The sequence below is a fragment of the Oncorhynchus keta genome, chromosome 32, assembly GCF_023373465.1.
Source record: "Oncorhynchus keta strain PuntledgeMale-10-30-2019 chromosome 32, Oket_V2, whole genome shotgun sequence".
In the NCBI taxonomy this organism is placed as follows: Eukaryota; Metazoa; Chordata; class Actinopteri; order Salmoniformes; family Salmonidae; genus Oncorhynchus; species Oncorhynchus keta.
In genome coordinates this window covers 17,108,583-17,126,356 of record NC_068452.1, presented here as the reverse complement: position 1 = coordinate 17,126,356, position 17,774 = coordinate 17,108,583, and positions in this window count along the sequence as shown.

Genomic DNA, 17,774 nt, shown 5'->3' with positions numbered 1-17,774 from the left:
ATGAAGCAGATGCTAAACTACAGGACTGTTTTGCTATCAAAGACTGGGATGTTCTGGGATTCTTCCAATTGCATTGATGAGTACACCACATCAGTCACTGGCTTTCTCAATAAGTGCATCGAGGACGTTGTCCCCACAGTGACTGTACGTACATACCCCAAACAGAAGCAATGGATTACAGGCAACATTCGCACTGAGCTAAAGGGTAGTGCTGCCGCTTTCAAGGCGCGGGACTCTAACCAGAAGCTTAAAAGAAATCCAGCTATGCCCTCCGATGAACCATCAAACAGGTAAAGCACCAATACAGGGCTACAATTGATTCATACTACACGGGCTCCAACGCTCGTCTTATGTGGCAGGGCTTGCAAACTATTACAGACTACAAAGGGAAGCAAAGCCACAAGCTGCCCAGTGACACAAGCCTACCAGACAAGCACATTTAAAAAAATGTATTTTACTAGGCAAGATCAGTTAGGAACAAATTCTTATCTTCAATGACGGCCTAGGAACAGTGGATTAACTGCCTGTTCAGGGGCAGAACGACAGATTTGTACCTTGTCAGCTCAGGGGTTTGAACTTGCAACCTCCCGGTTACTAGTCCAACGCTCTAACCACTAGGATATGCTTACTTCGAGGCAAGCAACACTGAGGCATGCATGGGAGCACCAGCTGTTCCATATGACTGGGTGATCACGCTCTCCTTTGCTGACGTGAGTAGACCTTTAAACAGGTCAACATTCACAAGGCCGTGGGATCAGACAGATTACCAGGATGTGTGCTCCGGTCATGTGCTGACCAACTGGCAGGTGTCTTCACTGACATTTTCAACATGTCCCTGATTGAGTCTGTAATACCAACATGTTTCAAGCAGACCACCATAGTCCCGGTGCCCAAGAATACTAAAGCAACCTGCCTAAATGACTACAGACCCGTAGCCCTCATGTCCGTAGCCATGAAGTGCTTTGAAAGGCTGGTAATGGCTCACAACACCATTATCCCAGAAACCCTAGACCCACTCCAATTTGCATACTCCCCAAACAGATTCACATATGATGTAATCTCTATTTCACTCCACACTGCCCTTTCCCACTTGGACAAAAGGAACACCTACGTGAGAATGCTATTGATTGACTACAGCTCAGCATTCACACCATAGTGCCCTCAATGCTCATCACTAAGCTATGGATCCTGGGACTAAACACCTCCCACTGCAACTGGATCCTGGACTTCCTGATGTGCCGCCCCCAGGTGGTGAGGGTAGGTAGCAACACATCTGCCATGCTGATCCTCAATAATATATGCCATTTAGCAGACGCTTTTATCCAAAGCGACTTACAGTCATGTGTGCATACATTCTACGTATGGGTGGTCCCGGGAATCGAACCCACTACCCTGGCGTTACAAGCGCCATGCTCTACCAACTGAGCTACAGTGTGTGTGTGTGTGTGTGTGTGTGTGTGTGTGTGTGTGTGTGTGTGTGTGTGTGTGTGTGTGTGTGTGTGTGTGTGTGTGTGTGTGTGTGTGTGTGTGTGTGTGTGTGTGTGTGTGTGTGTGTGTGTGTGTGTGTGTGTGTGTGTGTGTGTGTGTGTGTGTGTGTGTGTGTGTGTGTGTGTGTGTGTGTGTGTGTGTGTGTGTGTGTGTGGTCACGGTGCGGCTGCATGGTTCGGTGTTTGACCACATTAGTGTCGCTCCGAGGCCCTGTAGTATGCTCGGATGGAATTAGGGATTAGGGTTTAAGGTCAAGGGTCGCAGAACTAAATCCCCTGCCCATCTGGCCCACATCCACACACCAGTCAGTTGTCCTGGGAGAGGTGAGGAATGGTATGGAGGGAGGGAGGGAGGAAATACAGGAGAGGGAGAGAGGAGAGGGAGGGAGGAATTGTATGGAGGAAGGAAGGAGGACAGCGCAGGAGAGTGAGAGAGACGGGGAAGAAGGAGAGACGGGAGAGGGTGAAGCTTGTTGTGATTGCAATGGTATGGAGGGAGGGAGTAAGGGAAAGAGGAAAGGGAAGAGAGGTTCAGGGTCATCGGGAACAATATGGACAGTGGGGGAGAGGGAGAAGGGAAGAGAGGTTCAGGGTCATCGGAACAATATGGACAGTGGGGGAGAGGGAGAAGGGAAGAGAAAGGAGGGTGAAAAGGGAGAAAGAGATTAAATGTATTGGAACATAGTCTCAGCCCATGGTTAAGAAACAAGTAGCATATTCAGGTATGTTATTACTCCGGTTTGGGAAGGACAGAGTGGAGGGTATTCTCCTCTCCTTTCTTCTGGTCTCTTTTCTTCTCTTGCAGCAAAGACCTACCCAAAATGGAGTGAAGCCTGCAAGGCACCCACTTGCAGTGGCTTGAGAGAGCATCTTTGGCAGCGTTGGGTTGGTGGGGCAACCATGCGTGAATGAGAGAAGATGAACACAGGAAGGATTTTGCTGCTCCAGATGTAGCTGTGCTCTCTGCTGCTCGGAGATTAAGGTTGGAGCGACCTCTATGCCTTAGCACACACACACACACACACACACACACACACACACACACACACACACACACACACACACACACACACACACACACACACACACACACACACACACACACACACACACACACACACACACACACACACACACACACACACACACACACACACACACAGACAGACACATCACACAGACAGACACATCACACATACACACAAATACAGATAAATGTCCCAAAAAAGAATAGACCAACATAAAGTGTTTTAATAGGGGGTTGGGCACCCAGAACAGCTTCAATGCGCCTCGGCATAGCTTCTACAAGTGTCTGGAACTCTATTGGAGGTATACAAAACCATTCCTCCCCGAGAAATTCCATCATAAGCTGTTTTGTTGATGGTGGTGGAAAATGCTTTCTCAGGCCAGGCGCCACTCCAGAATCTCCAAGAAGTGTTCAAATGAGTTGAGATCTGTTGACTGAGACACACGCACGCACACGCACGCGCACGCAGGCACGCACACACACACACACACACACACACACACACACACACACACACACACACACACACACACACACACACACACACACACACACTTTAAATGCTGCTTTGAGACCCCTCTTTCAAAGTCACTGAGATCTCTTCTTCTAGCCATGTTAGCAACAATAAAATGCATCTGGCCATTTTTATACATGGCCCTAAGCATGATGGGATGTTACTTGCTTAATTAACTCAGGAACCACACCTGTGTGGAAGCACCTGCATTCAATATACTTTGTATCCCTCATTTACTTAAGTGGTTCCTTTATTTTGGCAGTTGCCTGTATATACAGTACACACTCACAATCACACACATTTACACAAGCATACGTACACACACACACACACACACACACACACACACACACACACACACACACACACACACACACACACACACACACACACACACACACACACACACACACACTGTCTGTCTGTCTGTCTGTCTGTCTGTCTGTCTGTCTGTCTGTCTGTCTGTCTCTCTCTCTCTCTTTCGTCCCCCCCCGTCTCTGTCATGCGCCCCACCCCTCCACCCTTTCAAAATAAAAATGAATCCGCGGTTTAACCTGAAGCCTCGACATTATTAATAAGGAGGTGTTATCGACATGAGGTAATGACATCAATGATGGACTCTTCCGTTAACCTCATACATTACTATTAACAGGAGACAATGCCATTAAAATGACACTCTTCCATTAAGGAGCGCCAGGACAAATGATATACGGCGGCGGAGATACCATTAAGGGAATTACCATTACCTTGAGGCTCTAGCTTTCATCTCCACGTCTCTATCAGTGCTAAGACTCTATCATTCTCATTGAGCATTACCATTAGTTCAGAACACCAAAGCCATTTACATGGAACTGGATCATTGTTTGGAGTGTTGCCATGCCTACCCCCACACAGGTGCCAAGGATAAGGACAAAGAGGTCAGCAGCATACCATCCTGAATCCCACTGCTGGCTTGCCTCTGAAGCTAAGCAGCGTTGGTCCTGATTGATCGCTGGATGGGAGTTCCAGATGCTGCTGGAAGTGGTGTTGGAGGGCCAATGAAATTCTGGCACTTATCGTAAGAGTAGGGGTGTTAACCCCGGGGCTCCTGGATAAATTCTCAATCTAGCCCTCATACCATCATGGCCCCCTAATCATCCCTAGCTTCGAATTGCCTCATTCATCCCGACTCCTCCCCCTTTGTAACTATTCCCCAGGTCATTGCTGTAAATGAGAATGTGTTCTCAGTCAATTTACCTGGTCAAATAAGGGTTAAATAAAATACACAAATAATATTTTTTGATTCCAAAATACCACTAGGTGAGACCTCTTTCCATGGCCAAATTCCAGGCATGTGTGTCTCAGAATGTCTCTGTCCATCCCCCTACCCATCTTCCTATCTCTTCTGAGAACATTGTGCTACTGTAACATTTTTCCGTAGCGGAGACAAAGCCCTCCTGTGTCCATTTTGTGTTGCGGGGCTCGTTGGAGTGATCAGAAGGACCCTTTTTGGAAGACAAAGAGTTCTACCGAGAACCTTTAACATATTAAGAACCATCTTTTGAAGAAAGGGTTCTTGTATGATTCTTTGGACGGGTCAAAGGATTATTTGGAAGGCAAGAAGGGTTCTACATAGAACCATATATAATATTTCCCAGCATGCTCAATTCCAGGGAGATTTGCAGAATTGTTTGTTTTACTGTAACATCTGTTTTTACATGTACCGTACATTGATTGGTTCATTAATGTTATGCTTGACAAAGATAAATAACATACAGTTTTTAAACTAACCCAATCAGGTGGATATATAGCAACTGTTACTGAGATTGTTGTTCCAGTTTAGATGATTGAGGTAGTCTCAATATTCTACAACATGGCTGTCATTCGGAATGCAGGTTGCGGGTGATTAACAATCCCACTTGTTGGATATCCTAACTCTGGTTGGATTCCAATAGGAATCACCAGAGGTGGGACCAAGTCACTGTTATTCAAGTTACAAGCAAGCCTCAAGTCACAAGGTCCGAGTCCCAAGTCGTGTCACAAGTAGACCGGGTCGAGTCTCGAGTCCAAGTCATGCATTCTAAGAGCAAGTCAAGTAAAAAAGAAATCTGCACATGCAATGGCTTACAAATCAAGACCTTGGAACTATAAGGTTCTGTTTGACATTTTTTGTCAGAAATGAGTTTGTCACATACAAAAATGACATTTTAAGTGAATAAAAATTCAAAACCAGAACGTTCTATCTGCCTAAACCCATTTGAAATTGGCGCTATAATGTTAAATATGCAATCCAATCACGAGCCTGAACAAATACAGTCGGACTAATCAGAACACGCCTTTACCCTGTAGCATATTCGGCCTATGCTAAGTACTTAGCCTATGCTAAGTACGGCCTATGCTCGTCTAGCCAGCAATAATGGCCCACAAGCAAAAATCAGAAATCTTAAAGTAAATTGTCACGTCATTGTTCAATGATGACAGTAATTCATCTGATAATCATAAAACATTGCTTCATGTATTTTATGATGTGTTCTGACTCTATTTTGGCAAAATAGTGTTCTTCAAAAATGTATGTATTCAAGTTCCTTCTTGAAAACTGAACTGATGTCTAATTCAGAAGCAACAGATAAAACCTTGTGGCCAAATCTAGTTTGACATTTCATAAGGTTCTATCTGCTATTGCACCCCCCTAAAAAAAATGTCTCAGGATTTTGGTACTCTGTACTTTAGGAACCTTTAAGGTGAGGACCTTAATGGGTTATGACATGATTATTCACTACAAAACAGTTCTGAGATCTGGGATGTGAAAATATCTCAGAACTATGCATTTTTTTTTGCAATAGAAGATATTCAGTGACCTTGTGACTGACTGTCAGGTAACCTTATAGTCCCAAGGTCACTAAATATTTTATATTTATTGAGACTACCAGACAGCTCTTTTCATTATTTTGTCTACAACACATTTTGACTACGTAATAATTAATTTTAACAACAAATTCCAATTGCAATCTCCGTAACTCAATTACTATTATATTATTACATTTCAAGCGACTTTGACATACCAAAAGACCAATAGTACTATGCTAATAATCGATGCTTGATGACCCATTGCTGGCGAGCACGCAAAGTGAACAGTTAACATTCTTGATCACCAAACACATTTTTGGAGCTGCATATTTATTTACGTCAAATCCTCTCTCCCTACAATTTGACGGTTGCACTGCACCCGATCCTCTAGCTGTACAGCAAATCGGCAATCTGTTCGCCAGCTCGGTTGTTCTCAAACTTTTCGACCCGCGACCCCCCCCCAAAAAAAGTGGTTGAAAAAGCTTGTGACACCGTGCGCACAATGCATCTTCAAAACCCAAGATACAGAAATAAATTGTGTTTTACACCAGCATTTTGACCTGAAAGTCATTCATGTTGGCAGTCGATATCACATTTTCACTTTCATGGAGTCCAGAGCAAACAGTATGCAGGATCTGTATGCAGGATCTGTATGCAGGATCCTGCCTGTATGCAGCCGGGGCTGCGGGATAGGATGGAAATCATGATCTGCCACTAGCCTTTTTCTTCTTCACAAATATCGTAATTCATTTTAGCCAGTATTTAATTAATTTTAGGGGGGTGCAATAGCAGATCCCATAAGCAATGAAGGTAGTGCGATGTTACATCTTTAGACACATAGTCAGTACCACCACTGAGGTAAATAATTATAACCCACCCAAACTAGGCCTATCTGGAATATGAAAATGACCAATGATGTCACCAGGTAACCTATTGTTCTGGCAAAGATCCGTCCATAGCATTGCTAAACTGAATTTTATATGGATAATATTAACGTAGGAAGGCAACTGTTTTGGCCAAGCAAAACCATAGAAAATGAAACAAGTGCTTTCTGGTCACTAAGAAGCTCAACTCTTTGGTTCTGAAGCATAGATTACAAGAATTTGGTGCCATGTCGTAGGCCTATGTTAGTGAGCAGATCGAATAAGCAAAGGTATAAATATAAAATACAAATGGTAGGCCATATCTAGCCTGATAAAATATGTATGCGTTTTGTGTTTATTTTCCCAATTCAGTTTAATTTACATTTACATTTAAGTCATTTAGCAGACGCTCTTATCCAGAGCGACTTACAAATTGGTGCATTCACCTTATGACATCCAGTAGAACAGTCACTTTACAATAGTGCATCTAAATCTTAAAGGGGGGTGAGAAGGATTACTTATCCTATCCTAGGTATTCCTTAAAGAGGTGGGGTTTCAGGTGTCTCCGGAAGGTGGTGATTGACTCCGCTGTCCTGGCGTCATGAGGGAGTTTGTTCCACCATTGGGGGGCCAGAGCAGCGAACAGTTTTGACTGGGCTGAGCGGGAACTGTACTTCCTCAGTGGTAGGGAGGCGAGCAGGCCAGAGGTGGATGAACGCAGTGCCCTTGTTTGGGTGTAGGGCCTGATCAGAGCCTGGAGGTACTGAGGTGCCGTTCCCCTCACAGCTCCGTAGGCAAGCACCATGGTCTTGTAGCAGATGCGAGCTTCAACTGGAAGTTTCACACTCGAGACCCCCAAAACCTTCTCACCACGCTACTGTACCTCAACCGACCTGTGTTGATTGACAGTTTGCTGGTCCAATCAGAGGCCCGAGTGTATGTTTCGCTAGCCAATCTGTCTTTTTTTCAAGTGCGATACGGTCTCCGGCTGCATGAAGAGTAGCCTAATCCACGGAGACTCTGTGCCACAAAATGTGTGACACAATATTACAAAACCTGGCCAGATAATTTCACGCCATCAGTCTCAAGTCTAAATTGAGTCTGAAGTCATGTCTCAAGTTGAGTCTCAAATCATCAAATTTGTGACTGGAGTCAGACTATTCCAAGTCATGTGACTCGAGTCCACACCTCTGGGTTTGCAAGCCAATATAATGTGATTTGCAGGTCTGATGTGGCCTGTAAACCAGGAGATTCCTAACACCACTGTGTTTTTATTTGTTATGTTTTTAAAAATGTAACCTTTAACTAGGCAAGTCAGTTAAGAACAAATTGTTATTTACAATGACAGCCTGTGTTAGGGTATAACTAGACCCTCAAAGAAAGGCCTTACAATATATGTAATGTATTGTCATGAATGATAAAATGTTAAAGGCTAATACGGCTGGTGGAACCATTCATAGAGGGTTCTAGAAAGAACCCTTCAAAGATAAAAGGGTTCTCGGTAGAACCCTTCAGACGGTTTTAGGAAGAACCTTTAGATTATAAAATGGTTCTTGGTAGAACCCTTCATAGATGATTCTAGGTAGAACCATATACACGTTTTTTTTAAAGAACCCTATGTGGTGGGTTCTCGATAGAAACCTCTGCAAAGTGTTCTACCCAGGACCAAAAAGGGTTCCCCAATATGGACAAACAGAATTACACTATATGGTTATACTTAGCACCTTTTTCAAAGAGTGTAGAGCTGCATGTCTCCATCCCCCTGGGGTGATATCAAACCACCACACAAGATGGCAACTGTTGAAATAATGTATATATATATATATATATATATATATATATATATATATATATATATATAATGTCAAGGCCTACAAGGCATTGACTTCAGTGCAAATCAGCAGCAAGTAGATCTAAAGCCAGAATACAGTACAAGGTACAAATGATGGTATTGCTTCCATGTTCCTTAATACTAAAATAACAATTATTTGTTGTTATTAATAACTAATGTGGGACTGGAAACTTACAAAGGAGTCACAGGACAATACACTTCAGACATCAGAGTGCAACAACAACTAGGAATTCCAAGTGTAAAACTGTCTTCAAAACTTCACAAATGAACAAAGAGTTGCAGACAACCTCTGCTGAGAAGAGATGGCAATATGCATGTGTTTACAAGGTCAGATGCACTTGTCCATATCACCAACAAGCTAACATGGTCCAAGCACACCAAGACAGTCGTGAAGAGGGCACGACAAAACCAATTCCCCCTAAGGAGACTGAAAAGATTTGGCATGGGTCCTCAGATCCTCAAAAGGTTCTACAGATGCACCATCGAGAGCATCTTGACGGGTTGCATCACTGCCTGGTATGGCAACTGCTGGGACTCCAACCGTAAAGCACTACAGAGGGTAGTGCGTACTGCTCAGTACATCACTGGGGCCAAGCTTCCTGCTATCCAGGACCTCTATATCAGGCGGTGTCAGAGGAAAGCCCTAAAAATGGTCAAAGACTCCAACCACCCCAGTCATAGACTGTTCTCTCTGCTTACAACACGGCAAGCGGTACCGGAGTGCTAAGTCTACGTCTAAGACTCTTGAACATCTAATAAAATGGCTACACAGACTATTTGCATTGCCCCCCCTTTTACACAGCTGCTACTATCTGTTATTATCTATGCATAGTCACTTTAATAACTCTACCTACATGTACATATTACCTCAATTACCTTGACTAACCGGTGTCCCCCACACATTGAAGGTAATAAGCATTAGGTCTCTGAAACTGTAATGATGTAATTGAAATGAGAAGGAATTCATTCTCAAACACATCTGTTTGATAGTTTCTTGTGCAACTAGTGTCTTCAAGGGCAAAACAAAACGGAATAATCTTTTGACAATTTTGAACAATGTCTTCCATGGCAGTTCTGACTGCTGTAATTCATATGGATTTGAAATCAAACGTGTGTGACTACATAAACTCCCCCTAAAAATGTACCGCTAAACTAGTATACCTTTCACAACCACATGCACATTTATATAAACTAACACACATCCCTAGTCCACTTCTCTCTGCCTTGTATGCAATGTGTGCTGAACCAAAAACCAAAGTCTTCCTCTTCCTCCCGCTTCATGGCGTTTAATTGCTACCATTACCCATCTACAACCTATAACCTTTACTCCCTCCTCTTAAACCCCCTCATCGCCCCCGCCTCCCTGTTTCCCTTTCCCAGAAGCCACCAGCCACCACATAGAAGTGAAACACTAGATGGTTCCTTCAGGGCAACGGCAACAGACGTAACACAACATATCCAATGTGTGTGTGTGTGTGTGATGTGACTGATGGTGGTTTGGGCAGACAGTGGTATTCAGAGTTTACAGGTGTGTGTACGTGTGTGTGTGTACGTGTGTGTGCGCGCGTGTGTGTGCAGACTTCAGATCATGTCATACAGACGGGTGGTTTTTCTTTTAGACAAAAACAACTGGAAAGAGGAGTGGTAGAACCTCTGTCTGCTAGAAACTCTTAGACAGAGGAATCACACTGGCTACACCCTGAAAAAGGCATATTATCTGACTTAGTAAAGATGTAAGATTGGATGTTTCACATATGATAGAGGTACGACAGGGCTATGGCGGTAGTGTACTAACAATGTAACGAGTTTAGTGTTAGAATAAATGGGAAAATGGTGTCACAGCTACAGCACATTCAGAAAGCATTTTATACCCCTTGACTTATTCAAATTTAGTTGTGCTACAGCCTGAATCCATTTTTTTTCTCACACACATTAACCCGTAATAACAAAGTGAAAATGTGTTTTTAGACATTTTTTGCAAATGTATTGAAAATGAAATACAGAAATATCTTAAGTATTCACACCCCTTTTGCTAAGACACTCCAAATTGAGCGCAGGTCCATTGTCACGCCCTGGTCGAAGTATTTTGTGTTTATCTTTATGTATTGGGTCAGGCCAGGGTGTGGCATGGGGTTTTTGTATTGTGGTGTGTTTTGTCTTGGGGTTTTGGTGTGTATATATTGGGATTGTAGCTAGTGGGGTGATCTAGCAAAGTCTATGGCTGTCTGGAGTGGTTCTCAATCAGAGGCAGGTGTTTATCGTTGTCTCTGATTGGGAACCATATTTAGGCAGCCATATTCTTTGAGTTTGTCGTGGGTGATTGTCCTTAGTGTCCTTGTTCCTGGCTGTGTTAGTTTTCACTAGTATAGGCTGTTTCGGTTTTTGTTACGTTCTTTGTTTTGTAGTGTTTGTATTTTAGATTCGTGTTACGTTTTTGTTCATTAAACATGGATCGCAATCTACACGCTGCGTTTTGGTCCGACTCTCCTTCACCACACCTAGAAAACCGTTACATCCATTCAATTTCCTTTGCTCATCCTAGATCCCCTGTGGCCAATTCAAATTGTTTGGACATGATTTAGAAAGAAACACACCTGTCTATATAAGGTCCCACAGTTGACAGTGCATTTCAATCAATCATTCAATCAAATGCATATATAGACCTCATTTCACAACAGCAGTTGTCACTAAGTGCTTATACAGAAACCAAGTCTGAAAACCCAGAGAGAAAGCAATGCAGATCTAGAGGCACAGTGGCTAGGGAAAAGTCCCTAGAATGGCTGGAACCTAGGGAGAAATATATAGAGGAACCAGGCTCTAAGGGGTGGCCAGCCCTCTTCTGGCTGTGCCGAGTGGAGATTATAAGAGTAAATGTCCAAAGGACTCCCGAGTGGCGCAGCGGGTGTTATTACAGACCCGGGTTCATTCCCGGGCTGGGCCACAACCGGGCTGGGCCACAACACAATCCAGGAGTCCCGTAGGACAGCGTCGTCCAGATTAGGGGAGGGTTTAGCCGGGGGTGGGCTTTACTTGGCTTATTGCACTCTAGCGACTCCTTGTGGTGGGCCAGGTGCCTGCAGGCTGGCCCCAGTCGCCAGTTGAACAGTGCTTACTCTTGTGCGGCTGACTTCCGGGTTAAGCTGGCGGGTGTTAAGGAGTAGGTCATGTTTTGGGGGCGCCTGACTTCACCTCCCCCGAGCCCATTGGGGAGTTGCAGAGATGCAACAAGATTTAAATTGCGGAGAAAAGGGGGGGGGGATACAAACACAAAAAAGCTATACAGTACCATTCAAAAGTTTGGACGCACCTACTCATTCAAGCTTTTTTTATTTATTTTTTTAAACTATTTTCTACATTGTAGAATAACAGTGAAGACAGCAAAACTATGACATAACACATATGGAATCATGTAGTAAACAAAAAGTGTTAAATCAAAATATATTTCATATTTGAGACTCTTCAAAGTTGCCACCCTTTGCTTTGATCACAGATTTTAGCAATCTTGGCATTCTCTCAACCAGCTTTATGAGGTTGTCACCTGGAATGCATTTCAATGAACAGGTATGCCTTGTTAAAAGTTCATTTGTGAAATGTAATTCCTTCTTAATGCGTTTGAGCCAATCAGTTGTGTTCTGAACAATGTAGGGGTGGTATACAGAAGTCCATATTATGGCACGAACAGCTAATATAAGCAAAGAGAAATGACAGTCCATCATTACTTTAAGACATGAAGGTCAGTCAATATAGAAAATGTCAAGAACTTTGAAAGTTTCTTCAAGTGCATTTGCAAAAACCATGAAGCTGTAAGGACAAACACTGTAAACGGATGCAGGTACAGTGAGTGAACATTTTATGAGACAGAACATGGACAGTGTCTAGACAGGGGAAACATAAATGACAACAACGCTGACACAGGGAACCAAAGGAGGAACAGACAGATATAGATGGGGCAATCCACAAAGTCCAGGTGAGTCCAGTGAGCAATGATGCTCGTAATGATGGTGACAGGTTTGCGTAATGAAGGGCAGCCTGGCGCCATCGAGCGCCAGAGAGGGAGAGCGGGAGCAGGCGTGACACAAGCGCTATGATGAAACTGGATTTCATGAGAACTGCCACAGGAAAGGAGTTCCCTCTGCTGCAGAGGATAAGTTCATCAGAGTTAACTGCACCTCAGAAATTAACTCAAAATAAATGCTTCACGGAGTTCAAATAACAGATACATCTCAACATCAACTGTTCAGAGGAGAGAAACAAAGAAACCACTACTAAAGGACACCAATAAGCAGAAGAGACTTCCAAGAAACCCGAGCCGTGGACATTAAACCAGTGGGAATCTGTCCTTGGTCTGATGAGTCCAAATGTGAAATGATTGGTTTCAACCGCCATGTATTTGTGAGACGAAGAGTAGGTGAACGGATGATCTCTTCATGTGCGATTCCCACCGTGAAGCATGGAGGAGGAGGTGTGATGGTGTGGGTGTGCTTTTCTGGTGACACTGCCAGTGATTTATTTAGAAGTCAAGCCATACTTAACCAGCATGGCTATCACAGCTTTCTGCAGCGATACACCATCCAATCTGGTTTGCTCTTAGTGGGACTATCTTTTGTTTTTCAACCGGGCATGACCCAACACACCTCCAGGCTGGTCTATTTGGTCTATTTGACCAAGAAGGAGAGTGATGGAGTGCTGCATCAGATGATCTGGCCTCCACAATCACCCGACCTCAACCCAATTGAAATGGTTTGGGATGAGTTGGACCGCAGAGTGAAAGAAAAGCAGCCAGAAAGTGCTCAGCATATGTGGCATGCTGGAATGCCAAAAGTGTGCAAAGGGTGGCTATTTTGAAGATTCTAAAATATAAAATATATTTGGATTTGTTTAGTTCATAGTTTTGATGCCTTCACTGTTATTCTACAATGTGGAAAATAGTCAAAATAAAGAAAAACCCTTGAATGAGTAGGTGTGTCCAAACTTTTGATCAGTCATGTATACATACTGTATATGTAAGAACAAAAAGTACATGGTCATTAAGCCCAGAATATTCAAACATTCACAGAATACCAGCAGGGTCAAAGCATACTCTCAGTGGTTGTAGAAGGTGCAAGACGTCAGCAGTTTGGGAGTTAATGTCAGTTGGCTTTCATAGCAGAGCATTCAGAGGTTGAGACAGCAGGTGTGTGGTGGGGGGATCTGGTGAACAGGTCAGTGTTCCATGGCTGCAGGCAGAACCACAGAAACTGGGTCAGCAGCACAACCAGGTGGACTAGTGATAGTCAGAAGTTGTCAGGCCAGGTAGTCCTGAGGCATGGTCCTAGGATTCAGGTCCACATGGAGGGGGGAGAGAAAGAGAGAGCGAGAGAGAGAGAGAGAGATGGGAGCATATCTAAGATCACAGGACACCAGATAAGACAGGAGAATTACACTGGATATAACAAACTGACCCTAGCCCTCTAGCACATAGACTATTGCAGCATACTGTAGATACTAGAGACTTAGACGGGGGGTAGGGGGGGTAGAAAGTTACCCCCAGACAGGGTCAACCAGGCAGGATATAACCCCACCCGCTTTGGCAAAGCACAGCCCCCACACCACTACAGTGATATCAACAGGCCACTAACTTACTACCCTGAGACAAGGCCAAGTATAGCCCACAAAGATCTCCCCACCGCAGAAACATGAGGACAGGAAGGATGGAAGAGCGCGAGCAAGCCAGTGACTCCCCGTAATAGTGTCAGCGGCAGAGAATCCCAGTGGAGATAGGGGAACAGGCTCGTCCGATACTGCAAGGGTGTTTTGTCACTCCAGTGCCAGACTACACTCAATCATAGGACCAACTGAAGAAATGAGTCTTAAAGTTGAGACCGAGTCTGCGTCTCTCACATGGATCGGCAGACCATTCCATAAAGATTTAGCTATAGGAGAAAGCCCTGCCTTCAGCTGTTTTCTTAGATATTCTAGAAACAATAAGGAGGCCTGGGTCCTTACGAACGTGTATGCATGTACAGCAGAACCAAATCAGCAAGATGGGTAGAAGCATCTATGTAATGCTTTGTAGGTCTATGTAATGCTTTAGGTTTAATATCGCGGGTAATGGAGGCGCCAATGTCAGAAACTATAACCATGAAGTCCAAGACACTTTCCATAGATCTCTGAGATAGAATTGTGATGAGGCATACAGTATATCTAGGGAAGGGTATACAACTATTTCTAGAGCGTTGAACGTTTTCAAAAGCACAATGGTCTCCATCATTGAAACTTTTAAAAAATATGGAATTGCCCAGACTCTGCCTAGAGCTGGCTGTCCGACAAAACTGAGCAACCGGGCAAGAAGCACATTGGTCAGGGAGGTGACTAAGAACCCAATTACCACTCTTTACAGAACTACGGAGTTCCTTGGCTGAGATGGGAGAACCAGCCAGAGGGACAACAGTCTCTACAGAACTTCACCAATCTGGGCTTTATGGGAGAGTAGCCAGACGGAAGCCACTCCTGTGAAAAAAGCACACGCCAGCCTGCTTGGAATTTGCAAAAAGGCATGTGAAAGACTTTTATATTATGTGGTCTGATGAGACAGAAATGTAACTCTTTGGCCTGAATGCAAAGTGTAATAACTGGAGAAAACATGCGTCTAACACCATCCCTACCGTGAAGCATGGTGGTGTCAGCATCATGATATGAGGATACTTTTCAGAGGCAGAGACTGGAAGACTGGTAAGGCTAGAATGGAGCCAAATACAGGCAAATCCGTCATAAGAACCTGCTTCAGAGTGCAAACGACCTTAGACTGGGGAGAAGATTTACATTCCAACAGAACAATGACCCTAAGAATACAGCCAAAGCAACACGAGAATGGCTTCAAATTGGCCCAGCCAAAGCCCAGACTTGAATCCTGTTTAAAATATGTTGAAAGACTTGAACTCTAACCAGAGCATAACGGACCTATTATTTGTTTATCCCCGGATTCCCACCGGATTCCCACCGCAAACGGAACATTTTCAGCTGGATCGTCACAACTAGCAAACTAGCTAACCGCAACCCCGGATGATTACTCCTGGCTAGCGTTTCCACCCACTTAGCTTGAAGCTAGCCCGGCCAGAGCTCCTGTGCTACCACCGAAGCATACTCCTGGGCTACAATATCCGGACCCACGACCGTTCTATCGATGTCACCGCATGAAGAGGCATAAACAGACTCACCCCATCGCGACGTCCCCCAAAGGCTAACTTTCTAGCCCTTGCTATCTCCTTGCTTGCTAATTCGGCCTGCTAACTGTTAGCTTGTTAGCACAGGCCGGCTAACCGTCTGAATCGCCGCGTCCCAACCACTCACTGGACCCATATTTAATTTCAATTACTTTTCGATTATTGATTTGTTTATACCTTCCGGTAACCTGCCTCACCCAATGTGATACAGAATCGCTATTATTTTTTTATTTTTTTTATTTTTAGAACACACTCAAGAACCTCCAGAAGCTAACCAGCTAACTAGCTACAAGCTATTTAGTCATTGTTAGCCACTGCTAGCGGCTTTTACCTTTTACCTTCTGCACAGCCAGCCAGTTTTTTTAATCTGGATAATACTCGCCAGTCTAGCTTCCCTGCCCCATCCACCGCTGCCCCCTGGACACTGATCACTTGGCTACATAGCTGATGCATGCTGGACTGTCCATTAATCATGGTACTCCATTCTGCTTGTTTATGTTTATCTGTCGGCCCCAGCCGCACTCAGGCTCTGTGTGTAGTTAATCCGACCCTCCCTGCCTAGTCAACATCATTTTACCTGCTGTTGTTGTGCTAGCTGATTAGCTGTTGTTGTCTCACCTACTGTTTTAGCTACTGTTTTAGCTAGCTCTCCCAATTCAACACCTGTGATTACTGTATGCCTCGCTGTATGTCTCTCTCAAATGTCAACATGCCTTGTATACTGTTGTTCAGGTTAGTTATCATTGTTTTAGTTTACAATGGAGCCCCTAGTTCCACTCTTCATACCCCTGATACCTCCTTTGTCCCACCTCCCACACATGCGGTGACCTCACCCATTACAACCAGCATGTCCAGTGATACAACCTCTCTCATCATCACCCAGTGCCTGGGCTTACCTCCGCTGTACCCGCACCCCACCATACCCCTGTCTGCGCATTATGCACCCCAACGCTCTAGGCGACCAGTTTTGATAGCCTTTAGCCGCACCCTCATTCTACTCCTCCTCTGTTCCGCGGGTGATGTGGAGGTAAACCCATGCCCTGCATGTCCCCAGGCACCCTCATTTGTTGACTTCTGTGATCGAAAAAGCCTTGGTTTCATACATGTTAACATCAGAAGCCTCCTCCCTATGTTTGTTTTACTCACTGCTTTAGCACACTCTGCTAACCCTGATGTCCTTGCCGTGTCTGAATCCTGGCTCAGGAAGGCCACCAAAAATTCTAAGATTTCCATACCCAACTATAACATTTTCCGTCAAGATAGAACTGCCAAAGGGGGAGGAGTTGCAGTCTACTGCAGAGATAGCCTGCAAAGTAATGTCATTACTTTCCAGGTCCATATGCAAACAGTTCGAACTACTAATTTTGAAAATGACTCTCTCCAGAAATAAGTCTCTCACTGTTGCCGCCTGCTACCGACCCCCCTCAGCTCCCAGCTGTGCCCTGGACACCATTTGTGAATTGATCGCCCCCCCATCTAGCTTCAGAGTTTGTTCTGTTAGGTGACCTAAACTGGGACATGCTTAACACCCCGGCAGTCCTACAATCTAAGCTAGATGCCCCCAATCTCACACAAATCATCAAGGAACCCACCAGGTACAACCCTAAATCTGTAAACAAGGGCACCCTCATAGACGTCATCCTGACCAACTGGCCCTCCAAATACACCTCCTCTGTCTTCAACCAGGATCTCAGCGATCACTGCCTCATTTCTGTGAGCAGGCCTTTCTAATCGACCTGGCCCCGGTATCCTGGAAGGACATTGACCTCATCCCGTCAGTTGAGGATGCCTGGTCATTCTTTAAAAGTAACTTCCTCACCATTTTAGATAAGCATGCTCCAGTCAAAAAATGCAGAACTAAGAACAGATATAAACCTTGCTTCACTCCAGACCTGACTGCCCTCGACCAGCACAAAAACATCCTGTGGCGGACTGCAATAGCATCGAATAGTCCCCGCGATATGAAACTGTTCAGGGAAGTCAGGAACCAATACACGCAGTCA